Source organism: Staurois parvus, unplaced genomic scaffold (genome assembly GCF_062004578.1).
Source record: "Staurois parvus isolate SC_StPar_1 unplaced genomic scaffold, SC_StPar_1.0 ptg000493l, whole genome shotgun sequence".
NCBI lineage: Eukaryota > Metazoa > Chordata > Amphibia > Anura > Ranidae > Staurois > Staurois parvus.
The window spans coordinates 1452234-1464392 of NW_028318289.1; the positions used below are offsets into that span (position 1 = coordinate 1452234).

A 12159-nucleotide genomic window follows, 5' to 3' on the forward strand; every position below is an offset into this window, starting at 1 on the left:
GAGACTCTATTGTCTCTGATCACCTCTATCATCATGGCGGACTGGAGCAACTTCACATCTGGTTCACTACGGATGTAAACATTTTTTTTCTTTTTCAAAGCAAAAGATCACTTTTTTTTTGGATCTTTTGCTTGTCATCAGTGGTTCATATAGTGAACTCGGTGTAGAGTTATTCAACCTGAGGTCATCACAGAGGACAAGGGTCACTCCTTATGTCTGGAGGAAAAGAGATATAATCTCCAAATACGGAAAGGTTTCTATCCAATGCGTTTCAGGGGAAAGTAGCACTTTCCACTTTACCACTTTTACCCTGATGAAGACTATTTGATAGTCAAAACACGTTGGGAGCCCTATGGTGCATAAGAACTTTGATATGTAGTGATGCTCTTCATACATTGTATTGTGGAAGGTGTACAAATTGCATGTATAGAGACCAGAGCTTTTATTCAATTTTTTAAATACATTGTATAATAACATTTTTAATTTACATTTATATCCTTTATGGTTGGTATTTTTGTTTGCTACAAAGTCACAGGGTTGACTCATATATTTGCAGGTTTTTAATTATTTTGTCTATCCGTTGAACTCAACGGACATACAGTATGTTTGTTTTTTTTTCAACCTTACTTAATACGTAACTAGGAAGCTCAACCCTTTCTGCACCAAAAGATACTATCACTGTAATTTTTGTTTTTGCATGATTTACCGTGATTCAGAAAGCATGCAGTCAAAGGAAAGAAATGCATTTATTAAGCATTTTAGTGAATGAGAACATTTAGCCCTCATGCACACTGGATGTTTTGATAACGCCAGTAACATTAGAGTTTTTACATTAGCCTTTGGCTTTTGCCGCAATTAGCAGCGTTTTCCCACATTTGTCTGCGTTTGCATGTTTTAGCTGTTTTTTTTACCAAAAAATATCTTTTTTTGGTAAAAAAAAGTCCAAAAACCCTGGTTTGTGGCGTTTTACCGTGTTTTGCCAAGTTTATCAGCGTTAGAGCATTTTTACAGCTAAAAAACTCTAGAAATCCACTAGTCCTGGGTTTTTTTTCCAGCCAAAACATGTCCCTGCCAAACAATGTTGATTCCAATCTATGTGTGCATGGACACATAGGATAACATTCAAACTAAAATAATGAAGTGCAGCGCTAAGAAGAAAAAAGTCAATAGAGTGATAATCTGGTATCACAATGGTGTACTGTAGAGGTACGGAATCCCACGGCTTCCACTTTATCAGAATGACAGAAATGCGCACTCACCGGAAACGCATGGGTTATGCGCATGTGTGATTATGCATCACGGGCAATGGGAACATCAGAATCCAGGCAGCCAGGCGTCTCCCTCACGGTGGGTCATCACAGACTCCTGTAACAGGTCCGGGGGATCCCCTTAAGGTAAGCCAGTTGTTCCCTTCTCCAGGAAAAAACCTCCTCTCAGGATGGCAAAAGTGCTTTCTCTATGGGAGTGAAAGCTCCAGATAGGAGCCCCAGAAAACAAATGCCCAGAATAGTGTAGTATGTTCAAAATCTCAGGTTTAATCATCAAAATAGCAGCAGGGCAGTAAGCATATGGTACATCATGATATGTGAAGTACATAAAGTAAACAAATGCAGTACTGACCCCCAGTGGTGTAAAACGCCGGGCCTCCTCGTGGCTCCGGCGGGTATAAGACGTCACGCTCTGTGCAGTTCCTCCTTAGGCCTTTCGTGCTAGAGGCACATCATCAGAGGGGAGACTGCACAGCAGCGTGACTGACGCCAGTGTAAGAAATAAGGGAACTGGCACATGCGCAATGAGCCGCGGCCATTTTCCCGAAGACAAACGCGCACTGCGCATGCGCGAGCACGGCAGCGCCATTTTGCCGTGGATCCGCGATCTACCATGTAATGAGGAGGAGACAGAGAAGTCTCAAAGTAAAAACCCAGACACGATTGTTAACTATGTCACAGACCCCAGGGAGTGAACTGTAAACAATATGTCACAGACCCCAGGGAATAAATAGTAGATGCTATACCTTTATAGGGAGTGAAAGTGCCAGTATCTGTAATCTTAACAGTGCACAAAAATGAACTATGGGGTATAGAGATCCCCTCAGTGAATGGCATAAGTTATATAACGGACCACGGCAAGATGCAGGATACAAACGCATACATGCTACAAACTTTAGATATAAGGAAATAAGATGAGGATATAAAATTTTAAAACACAAATGTTAAATATATCGTGTATTGGATCTGGCAGAATAGCATATCCAATATCTCAGTGCCAGACCCAGTCAGGATAACGAATAGAAGTCCCATAATAAATATATATGGAGACAACAGAAAGTCAGGATAAAAAGAGGTAAAAAAACCCAAAACACTTTAAAACCAAAAAAATGAATAGAAACCGTATACTCCTTCCTATGCCCGTCGCCCAAATAAACGCAAGAAACAGGGCGGGAGGAGGTAATTAATGATAAAAAAGACTGGTGTAACAGTCAGATTAGATATATGCTAAAACGCCAAATACTAGAAGTTCATACATAAGGAAAAAAATCTCCCATGATACATTTCAAACGCTAAAATGTTATACACATAAATGATATATGCTTGGGAAAATAACTCTCATGCTGGAAATAAACCCAAGGTAATAGTCCAACATAATTAAAGCATAATGTGCAAAGAAAACTCAAATCACAATATATGATTAAATAAAAAATAAAAAATATAAAAGATATGAAATGAGACCGTCAGTTGTTAGCAATGAAGCAATTGACGTCTACCTCAATGTTGTGGCCCAGAGGATGTAAAGTTTGGAGCTCAAACACCCATTTGGTTTCGGCTTGGGAAACTGCCCTGGTTTTATTAATACCCCTCCAATGGTTATTGATTACATCAATCCCAATGAATTTAAGTGAGGAAGGGTCTTTATTATGGTGGAGGCGGTAGTGGTTTGATAATGAGTGCTCCCTGAAACCCTTCTTGATATTGGAGACGTGCTCGCGTAAACGGTCACGTAGACGTCTTGTTGTCCTGCCAATATATTGTTTTTGGCAGGGACATTGTAGTAAATACACTACAAATTTGCTATGACAAGAGATGAAATGTTTAATGTTATAAATTTTTCCAGTAACTGATGATTGGAATGTACTGATTTTCCTCTTTCTGGTATTGTCACACTTACAGATGATGCATTTATTACAGGGGTGAAATCCTTTTAGATCCTTAAACAGAGAAATGTTATTAGGAGGATCCACAACATTTGGTGCAATCATATGCCTAACAGCAGTTGCCTTCCGAAATACAATTTCCGGTTTCTCCGGTAGTATTGCTGTTAGAACCGGGTCCATTTTTAAAATACCCCAATTGTTATTCATTATTTTATTGATTGCCTTATATTGGGTTGAAAAGGATGTGACAAATGGGCAGATTTTTTTCCTTTGATTGTTCCTTGTTTTATCAATCAGCATGGTGTTTCTATTCATCTGCGCCACTACCCGAATAGTATGATCAAGGGTTGTCTCACTATATCCCTTCTCCAGAAACCTGTGTTTTAAGATATTGGCCTGAACGTGAAAAGTCTCATAATCCGAGCAATTGCGCCTGATCCTCATTATCTGTCCTTTAGGGATATTAGACAGCCATTTGGGATGATGACAACTCCCAAGAGGAATAAAGCTATTGCGATCTGTTGCCTTAAAGAAAGATCTAGTGGTAATCCTGCCCATGTAGTTGACAAGAGTCAAGTCCAGGAAATTAATCTCCTCCCGGCTATAAACATATGTGAGTTTGATGTTAAGGGTATTATTATTTAATGAGTTAAAGAAGTTTATGAGAGACTCCTCCTCCCCATTCCATAGAAGCAAGATATCATCGATATATCTTTTGTAAAACAACAGTTCAGGCCAATCTCTGGCAAAAATAAGGTCTTCCTCCCACCTGGCCATAAAAAGGTTTGCCAGGGAGGGGGCAAACTTTGCCCCCATTGCCACGCCCCTTATCTGCAGATAGTAGTCTTTATTAAACCAAAAATAGTTCTTTAACATAGCAAATTCTAAAAGCTCTAGAATGAAATTCTTCTGGGTGACAGGTAAGGGACTGTATTGTGTTAAAAAGAAATCAGCCGCTTCCATGCCATCATTATGGTTAATGTTTGAGTATAGAGAAGCGACATCCGCTGTAACCAGAAAGGTGTTGGGAGAAGTAACTAGGGAGCTGACCTCATTTAGGACCTGTTTGGTGTCCTTTAAATACGCTGTAGTTTGTAAAACGAGTGGCTGGAGGAAAAAGTCCACATATTCACCAATTCTAGAGGATAAAGAACCAATACCGCTTATTATTGGCCTCCCCGGTGGTTTTATGGGGTCCTTATGAACCTTCGGTAATATATACAAGACTGGTAACTTGGGTGCTGTTGGACATAAAAAGGACTTTTCTTTCTTATTCAGAATACCCTCTACATACCCCTTGTTAATGATGTTTTTAAGAGAACGTTTGTACTCTATTTTAGGATCCTTAGGTAAACGAGCATAAGTGGTATTATCGCTCAAAATGTTGTTAACCTCATTAATATAGTCTTCCTTGTTGAGAACCACTACACCCCCACCTTTGTCTGCTGGTCTTATTACCAAATTCTTCCTTTCTAATAATGATTTAATGGCTTTAGTATCGCCTGTTCTGTCAAAAGGTCTCTTAAATGGTATTTCCCTCAATTCTTTCAGGACCTTGTCTCTAAATAGATTCACATACGAGTGAGTTTGTGGGGGAGGGTTATAGGTGGATGCATTGCGTAGATTAGAATGAGTATATTTTCCAATCGATACATCCCCATTGATAGGATTATTCGCAAAATACCTTTTCAGGGACAATTGTCGTGCGAACTTATGTATGTCCATATAGGTTTCAAACTTATTAAGGCTTTTTGATGGAGCATATTTCAATCCTTTATCAAGCAAGTGAAGCTCTTTTTCTGTAAGGTTAGTTCCACTAAGGTTAAAGATACCTTGTGTCTTTACACCCTCCTTTTCTTTGGAGTGTCCGTTTGCTCTCTTCCCTCCTCTCTTTCCCCTCCTGTGTCCCTTCTTTTTCTTGTATTGCTCACCCCTAAAAAAGGCTGACGGGGATAATTGGTAGTTTGCTGATAATAATCAGGATTTTGTTGCTGGTTGTAATAGTAATCCGAATTAGGTGGTGGTCTAAAGTTGTTGTTAAATGGTTTATTATTGTTCTTATTGTTATTATAATTAGCTGGTCCTGATCGGGAGTTGTCATGTTTGGGTTTATGGTAAGTACCTTTGTTGTAGTTTTTACCCCCTTTATTATTCCTGGGAGATGAGTATTGCGTTTTATGTTGCCCTTTAAACTGTTGAGGTTGGTATTGGTCATAATTATACGACCCCGAGGGGTATTGATTCCCATACGACCTATCATATTCATTATGAGGATAGGGATGGTGATTGTCAGATCGAGCATTAGTGGTATTTGAATACCAACGGAAATCTCGTGATCCTATATTCTCATCATGAACGTTCTGCAAAGGTTCATATCTATTGTAGGTGGGTAGATCATAATGTTGATACTCATGATCTCTCATAATTGGCCTGCTTTGATTTTTATTCGGTCCCATCATAGGAGGTATGTGGTTAGGGACTGGTTGGTTAACAGGGTCTAATTGTTTCTGCCAATCAAAAACCATTTTGTCAGAATAATCTTTATAATCTCTATTATATTTTTTCCTCTTTTTAATTTTCTGTTCTTTTTCCACCCCTTCCATATGAACCTTTAATTTATCGGATTCAAATTTATATTTCTCATTATCTTTAAAGGGGGTTAATTTCTCTCGCACTAAATTGATTTCTTTATCCAAATATGCTAACTTTTTCTTTTTGCGTATAATGAGAAACTTTAGAAGGTCAATACCAGTGTTATTAAAAAATTGGTACCACTCAAAATGGCTACTGGGATCCTCCGAATCTGGGCGTACGTCCCACCGGAGTGATCTGGGAACCATCTGTTCTTTAATATACTTTTCCAAGAAAGATACATCCCATAAGGTTTTAATTTCGGCAGTAGTTAAATTTTTTAGATGTACAAAGAGTCCCTTTAAGTCATCACTGTCATCATTATCTAATGTATAGAAATCCTCAGGGATTGCGCCCCTTGAGGATCTGAGATCAAAAATGTCCCCCATATTATAGTAGGATACTCTGTAAAAACAAATGAAGAGCAGCTACAAACTGATAATGGTAAAATAGAAGTACATATAAAATAGGTAGTGAGCGCTCTAATAGATGTCAGCAGCTAGAACACAATAGGCAACCACAATGCCTTAAATATAAACAGTCAAACTAAAATAATGAAGTGCAGCGCTAAGAAGAAAAAAGTCAATAGAGTGATAATCTGGTATCACAATGGTGTACTGTAGAGGTACGGAATCCCACGGCTTCCACTTTATCAGAATGACAGAAATGCGCACTCACCGGAAACGCATGGGTTATGCGCATGTGTGATTATGCATCACGGGCAATGGGAACATCAGAATCCAGGCAGCCAGGCGTCTCCCTCACGGTGGGTCATCACAGACTCCTGTAACAGGTCCGGGGGATCCCCTTAAGGTAAGCCAGTTGTTCCCTTCTCCAGGAAAAAACCTCCTCTCAGGATGGCAAAAGTGCTTTCTCTATGGGAGTGAAAGCTCCAGATAGGAGCCCCAGAAAACAAATGCCCAGAATAGTGTAGTATGTTCAAAATCTCAGGTTTATTCATCAAAATAGCAGCAGGGCAGTAAGCATATGGTACATCATGATATGTGAAGTACATAAAGTAAACAAATGCAGTACTGACCCCCAGTGGTGTAAAACGCCGGGCCTCCTCGTGGCTCCGGCGGGTATAAGACGTCACGCTCTGTGCAGTTCCTCCTTAGGCCTTTCGTGCTAGAGGCACATCATCAGAGGGGAGACTGCACAGCAGCGTGACTGACGCCAGTGTAAGAAATAAGGGAACTGGCACATGCGCAATGAGCCGCGGCCATTTTCCCGAAGACAAACGCGCACTGCGCATGCGCAAGCACGGCAGCGCCATTTTGCCGTGGATCCGCGATCTACCATGTAATGAGGAGGAGACAGTTACCAGTCTTGTATATATTACCGAAGGTTCATAAGGACCCCATAAAACCACCGGGGAGGCCAATAATAAGCGGTATTGGTTCTTTATCCTCTAGAATTGGTGAATATGTGGACTTTTTCCTCCAGCCACTCGTTTTACAAACTACAGCGTATTTAAAGGACACCAAACAGGTCCTAAATGAGGTCAGCTCCCTAGTTACTTCTCCCAACACCTTTCTGGTTACAGCGGATGTCGCTTCTCTATACTCAAACATTAACCATAATGATGGCATGGAAGCGGCTGATTTCTTTTTAACACAATACAGTCCCTTACCTGTCACCCAGAAGAATTTCATTCTAGAGCTTTTAGAATTTGCTATGTTAAAGAACTATTTTTGGTTTAATAAAGACTACTATCTGCAGATAAGGGGCGTGGCAATGGGGGCAAAGTTTGCCCCCTCCCTGGCAAACCTTTTTATGGCCAGGTGGGAGGAAGACCTTATTTTTGCCAGAGATTGGCCTGAACTGTTGTTTTACAAAAGATATATCGATGATATCTTGCTTCTATGGAATGGGGAGGAGGAGTCTCTCATAAACTTCTTTAACTCATTAAATAATAATACCCTTAACATCAAACTCACATATGTTTATAGCCGGGAGGAGATTAATTTCCTGGACTTGACTCTTGTCAACTACATGGGCAGGATTACCACTAGATCTTTCTTTAAGGCAACAGATCGCAATAGCTTTATTCCTCTTGGGAGTTGTCATCATCCCAAATGGCTGTCTAATATCCCTAAAGGACAGATAATGAGGATCAGGCGCAATTGCTCGGATTATGAGACTTTTCACGTTCAGGCCAATATCTTAAAACACAGGTTTCTGGAGAAGGGATATAGTGAGACAACCCTTGATCATACTATTCGGGTAGTGGCGCAGATGAATAGAAACACCATGCTGATTGATAAAACAAGGAACAATCAAAGGAAAAAAATCTGCCCATTTGTCACATCCTTTTCAACCCAATATAAGGCAATCAATAAAATAATGAATAACAATTGGGGTATTTTAAAAATGGACCCGGTTCTAACAGCAATACTACCGGAGAAACCGGAAATTGTATTTCGGAAGGCAACTGCTGTTAGGCATATGATTGCACCAAATGTTGTGGATCCTCCTAATAACATTTCTCTGTTTAAGGATCTAAAAGGATTTCACCCCTGTAATAAATGCATCATCTGTAAGTGTGACAATACCAGAAAGAGGAAAATCAGTACATTCCAATCATCAGTTACTGGAAAAATTTATAACATTAAACATTTCATCTCTTGTCATAGCAAATTTGTAGTGTATTTACTACAATGTCCCTGCCAAAAACAATATATTGGCAGGACAACAAGACGTCTACGTGACCGTTTACGCGAGCACGTCTCCAATATCAAGAAGGGTTTCAGGGAGCACTCATTATCAAACCACTACCGCCTCCACCATAATAAAGACCCTTCCTCACTTAAATTCATTGGGATTGATGTAATCAATAACCATTGGAGGGGTATTAATAAAACCAGGGCAGTTTCCCAAGCCGAAACCAAATGGGTGTTTGAGCTCCAAACTTTACATCCTCTGGGCCACAACATTGAGGTAGACGTCAATTGCTTCATTGCTAACAACTGACGGTCTCATTTCATATCTTTTATATTTTTTATTTTTTATTTAATCATATATTGTGATTTGAGTTTTCTTTGCACATTATGCTTTAATTATGTTGGACTATTACCTTGGGTTTATTTCCAGCATGAGAGTTATTTTCCCAAGCATATATCATTTATGTGTATAACATTTTAGCGTTTGAAATGTATCATGGGAGATTTTTTTCCTTATGTATGAACTTCTAGTATTTGGCGTTTTAGCATATATCTAATCTGACTGTTACACCAGTCTTTTTTATCATTAATTACCTCCTCCCGCCCTGTTTCTTGCGTTTATTTGGGCGACGGGCATAGGAAGGAGTATACGGTTTCTATTCATTTTTTTGGTTTTAAAGTGTTTTGGGTTTTTTTACCTCTTTTTATCCTGACTTTCTGTTGTCTCCATATATATTTATTATGGGACTTCTATTCGTTATCCTGACTGGGTCTGGCACTGAGATATTGGATATGCTATTCTGCCAGATCCAATACACGATATATTTAACATCTGTGTTTTAAAATTTTATATCCTCATCTTATTTCCTTATATCTAAAGTTTGTAGCATGTATGCGTTTGTATCCTGCATCTTGCCGTGGTCCGTTATATAACTTATGCCATTCACTGAGGGGATCTCTATACCCCATAGTTCATTTTTGTGCACTGTTAAGATTACAGATACTGGCACTTTCACTCCCTATAAAGGTATAGCATCTACTATTTATTCCCTGGGGTCTGTGACATATTGTTTACAGTTCACTCCCTGGGGTCTGTGACATAGTTAACAATCGTGTCTGGGTTTTTACTTTGAGACTTCTCTGTCTCCTCCTCATTACATGGTAGATCGCGGATCCACGGCAAAATGGCGCTGCCGTGCTCGCGCATGCGCAGTGCGCGTTTGTCTTCGGGAAAATGGCCGCGGCTCATTGCGCATGTGCCAGTTCCCTTATTTCTTACACTGGCGTCAGTCACGCTGCTGTGCAGTCTCCCCTCTGATGATGTGCCTCTAGCACGAAAGGCCTAAGGAGGAACTGCACAGAGCGTGACGTCTTATACCCGCCGGAGCCACGAGGAGGCCCGGCGTTTTACACCACTGGGGGTCAGTACTGCATTTGTTTACTTTATGTACTTCACATATCATGATGTACCATATGCTTACTGCCCTGCTGCTATTTTGATGATTAAACCTGAGATTTTGAACATACTACACTATTCTGGGCATTTGTTTTCTGGGGCTCCTATCTGGAGCTTTCACTCCCATAGAGAAAGCACTTTTGCCATCCTGAGAGGAGGTTTTTTCCTGGAGAAGGGAACAACTGGCTTACCTTAAGGGGATCCCCCGGACCTGTTACAGGAGTCTGTGATGACCCACCGTGAGGGAGACGCCTGGCTGCCTGGATTCTGATGTTCCCATTGCCCGTGATGCATAATCACACATGCGCATAACCCATGCGTTTCCGGTGAGTGCGCATTTCTGTCATTCTGATAAAGTGGAAGCCGTGGGATTCCGTACCTCTACAGTACACCATTGTGATACCAGATTATCACTCTATTGACTTTTTTCTTCTTAGCGCTGCACTTCATTATTTTAGTTTGACTGTTTATATTTAAGGCATTGTGGTTGCCTATTGTGTTCTAGCTGCTGACATCTATTAGAGCGCTCACTACCTATTTTATATGTACATAGGATAACATGCTGGGGGGTTTACTAGCTGTAGGAAAAAAACATCAAAAGCCAAAAACAGCAGCTGCAAAAACGTCCGGTGTGCATGAGGACGAAATGTAATGAAACTCCTACTGCCCACATCAATCAAATTAAATGTCTCACAGAATTCTAATTTGCTCCCTAAAACATTATATCTAGTGACACCCTTAAATTCTCTAATAGATATACTTACATTTGAAAGTGTCCTGGTTGTAGCTATGTTCTTTCAGGAAAGGTCTGGTAGCTTAGCTGTATCTGTGTCTGTTTGTTTTCTTTCTGGAATAAAAGGAGGCAGAGAAGGAAGGAAACCACCTACATTTTCTCAGGTGTCAGATATCTGATCTGTTAAACTAAAATCTTCTTAGTTCCTCTTGTGTTGGAATTTCCCAAGCAGTGCATTTTTAGACAGCTTTTAAATGTTAATATTGGTAATACAGCAATGTATTTTCTAAAATAAAGGTGTAAAACAGTAAACATCACACAAAATGCCATATGAACAAATTCTGGGATTCAGTAGGTGGTGGTCCTCAAAGGTCTCAGGGATCAGAACGAAAAAGTGACCCATTAAAAAGATTGAGGTATCCACCAGACAAAGAGAAGGGAGAGGTAGGAGATCCCTTACAGTGTACTAAGTATTTAAATTTAGCTATTGCCCAATTTAAGAGAAATTTAAAAAAGAAAGGAAAACATGAATTACAATACATTGAGGTTGTGTTGAACCATGCGGGTGGAACCACACAACCTTCTGGGAATACAGGTGTAGAAAAGACCTTGTCTCCATGTGGGGTAAAATTGGGCACTCTCAATGCCACGGGGGTCCCAATCCTGGATCTTTTATGGCTTCTCAGGTAGGTATTGTACTGTTAGAATGAGAGGAAGTAAAAAGACCCTCAGTGAAATGAATAGCAGAAGCACCCAGTGCGGTGTGTCTAAGGATGTCTGTGTGCCACACACTCTTGGGTGAAAGAGAAAACAGAAATATCAGACAATTGTGTATCACCGTAAACTGATAAAGTGGTGAATTAGAGCCATGAAACATGTCGTTTGGTGAATTAAAGCTATCTGATCATCTAAATTTATGACTCCAACCCATCCATAGACACACAGGGCGACTCTGCCATTTGTTTCACAGATGGCCTTTTACTTCTTTTCATTCTACCATATGAACAAAATAATTCTTCTGATTACATTACATTAAAGTGGTTTTAAACCCCATCCTCATCAGCTGTAAGAGAAATGCACCTGTTTATACTTTGGTTTATAGCATTAAAATCCCCATTTTTCATTCTCATCGCCTGTCAGAGCCCTTCGAATCTCTTCAGTCCGTGGGCATGTCCACGGGTTGGAGTTCAGGAGGCAGATTTGTGACATCACTGACTCTCCTACCACCTCTACACTCCCCAATAAATCAGTGTGTGTGTCTCAATATACCGTATGTCTCTGTCTCTCTCACAATGTGTGTCTCTATATACAGGAGGGTTTGGACAAAAATATAGAAACACTACATGATTTGCACGTGTGAAAGTGACATGTTTTGTGTTGAAAGCGGAAGTGATATAACTTTCTTTTGCTTCCACTGTGTGATGAGACACCTAGCTAACAGGTAGGAAGCCTCACTTTAGTCATTCACTATGTGCACTGCTAGTAATATGGAGCCAGAGCTCAGAGCTTACTGAGCTTCAAAGAG

At 40.1% G+C, this 12159-nt stretch overlaps 1 protein-coding gene across 1 annotated transcript in view; it reads right to left on the reverse strand.

The window, feature by feature from the left end:
• LOC149452178 (transmembrane protein 176A-like) overlaps window positions 1-10823 on the reverse strand; it is a 50827-nt gene extending 40004 nt beyond the window's left edge. Inside the window, exon 1 of the mRNA XM_089689712.1 lies at window positions 10666-10823. The gene's annotated coding sequence lies outside the window, so the exon portion shown is untranslated. The remainder of the gene's footprint in view (window positions 1-10665) is intronic.
• Window positions 10824-12159: the final 1336 nt, after the last annotated feature.